This window comes from Triticum dicoccoides, chromosome 2B, assembly GCF_002162155.2.
Source record: "Triticum dicoccoides isolate Atlit2015 ecotype Zavitan chromosome 2B, WEW_v2.0, whole genome shotgun sequence".
NCBI lineage: Eukaryota > Viridiplantae > Streptophyta > Magnoliopsida > Poales > Poaceae > Triticum > Triticum dicoccoides.
In genome coordinates, this window is record NC_041383.1 from 569,483,470 (window position 1) to 569,486,274 (window position 2,805).

Here is a 2,805-nt window from a genome sequence, read left to right on the forward strand (position 1 = left end):
AATTAATAGCATGTGGTGGTGGTGTTGCAAGTTTACTCATAATAGAAGGTGAATCTAAAGCAGAACCGGATGTCAATTTCTTACCTCCCCTCGTACTTGAGGGAAATATCTTAGTATTTGGATCCATCGGATTCATCATAGTGATAAATTGATAATAATCCCAAATGACTCAACAAATATAGCAATGTTCCCCGGCAACGGCACCAGAAAAAGGTCTTGATAACCCACAAGTATAGGGGATCGCAAAAAATTTCGAGGGTGGAGTATTCAACCCAAATTTATAGATTCGACACAAGGGGAGCCAAAGAATATTTTAAGGTATTAGCAGCTGAGTTGTCAATTCAACCACACCTGGAGATTACTTATCTGCAGCAAAGTGATTAGTAGCATAGTAGTATGATTGTTTTGATGATATCAGTCGTAGTAAAGGTAACATTAACAGTGCTAGCAGTGATATTGTAGCAAGTGTGACAGTAGCAGTAGCAGTTGTAACTTAGCAGAAACAATATAAGATAAATTCGTAGGCATTGGATTGGTGACTTGTTGGATGATATTCATCATGTGATAGTTATAACCTAGGGCGATACGGCACTAGCTCCAGTTCATCGATATAATGTAGGCATGTATTCCATAAATAGTCATACATGCTTTATTAAAAGAACTTGCATGGCATCTTTTGTCCTACCCTCTCGTGGCAGTGGGGTCCATATTGGAAACTAAGAGATATTAAGGCCTCCTTTTAATAGAGAACCGGAACAAAGCATTAACACACAATGAATACATGAACTCCTCAAACTACGGTCATCACCGAGAGTGGGCCCAGTTGTTGTCACTCCGTGGTTGTCGGATCATAACCGTAGTAGGTGACTATAACTTGCAAGATCGGATCTAAAACATGGATATAATGATGAATTCATAAACGGTTCAGATCTGAGTTCATGGCACCCAGGCCCAAAGTGACAAGCATTAAGCTTAGCAAAGTCATAGCAACATCAATCTAAGAACATAGTGGATACTAGGGATCAGGCCCTAACAAAACTAACTCGATTACATGATGAATCTCATCCAACTCCTCACCGACTAGCGAGCCTACGAAAGAGTTACTCACTCCCGGTGGGGAGCATCATGGAATTGGCGATGGAGATGGGTTGGTGATGACGAAGAACGAAGATCCCCCTCTCCGGAGCCCCAAACGGACTCCAGATCTGCCCTCCCAAGGAAGAACACGGCTTGGCAGTGGCTTCGTCTCGTGGATCATGATAATTCTTTCTCCCTAGTTTTTTCTGGAAATATGTGATTTTATAGTATCAAGGGGGCCGTCTGCGGGGCCACTAGGTGGGTACAACCTACCTGGCACGCTAGGAGAGGGGGGCGTGCCCTGGTGGGTTGTGCTCACCCAGGTGCCCCACTCCAATAGGTCTTGGCTCAAGATATTCTTATTATGTTGAGAAAAAGTAGATATGTTGGAGACGTATCAAACACCTATAGGGAACTCTTCGGCGTCCCAGATATTCCATTATATGCATCGGTTCCGAATCATGTCTTTGGACCGTAGTTGGCTTGCCTGGCACCTGTGCATACCACCTTACGTTCCGCTTGTTCGGCTAAGGTAGTAAAGGGAGAAATACTGCGATTGTATTTTTGGTTCATCTGGTCAAGTACCTCAGAAGAAAAAGCTGAAAACGGACTGTCAGGATAAGCAAGAGTTGGTCGGCGATCCGGCGACTTAGTATTATACTACAAATTGTTAGCGATTCACCATGTGTTATACAAGGGGTTGGTCTTCGTCCAGCCGCGTGGAAAAGGCACCACGGTCCAGATAGCCGCACACGCACCAGGGGCTAGTACTTAGCTCTGCGGTTAAACTCCTCTGGCTAAGTGAAGGTAATAAAGTTGCATAGTCCAATTGCCTCATTCATCTCGCGGACACCTCCTTTACGGACCAAGACGTTGGATAAAGTGTGGTCACGCATTATGTAGATCACCCATGTAGCATCTACATGGGGGTTGAAGCTGACAACTGGCAACTTTCAGAAATATAACAATAAACGACCACACACGAGGAAACAACATAGATATCTCACAGCACGGGTTCATAACATGGTTTCTACAACACGAACACATTCAATCAAATATCATGTCCTTAGAACATTAGCCCTCTACTACTCGGGCTCCTTCTAGGATGTTGTCAAAGTACCTCTCCGGCTTTCAATGATCTTTGCCTTCGGGTGGACCTGCGATCGCCACATGGCCTTCATCTTCGCCCATTGCATCTTGACACGGGCGAAGGCCATCCGGGCACCCTCTATGCAGACCGAACGCTTCACAACATCAATCCACGGCCGCGCATCGACCAGTCACTTCACCAAACTGAAGTAGCTGCTAGGAATCGGCTCGGCCGGCCAGAGTTGGGCTATTAGGTCCTTCATGGCCAGGCCTGCCACCCTATGCAGCTCCGTCAGCTGCTTCAGCTCGTCGTTCATAAGCATCGGGTGTGATATTGCGACCAGAATAGCTTCTCGGTTGAGTTCCCCTCCTGGGGTCAGGAGAACTATGAGGCATCAGTGAGACTCTTCGGAAGATCCGCAAACGTTCGTGGAGAACTCCACACTCGTGTGAGCAAAGCGTACCTCTGACCCCCAAAGATACTTTGCAAAAGAAAGGCCTTACCAGCTGCTATCTGCCTCGCCTGGTGGATCTCTTCGTGAGCACTCCAGGACTTGATTCGCGCCTCTTTGGCATCACATAGATTCTTGGCAAGCTCGGAGGACTGGGCCGAAGTCTTCTGCTCCAATGTTTCACATT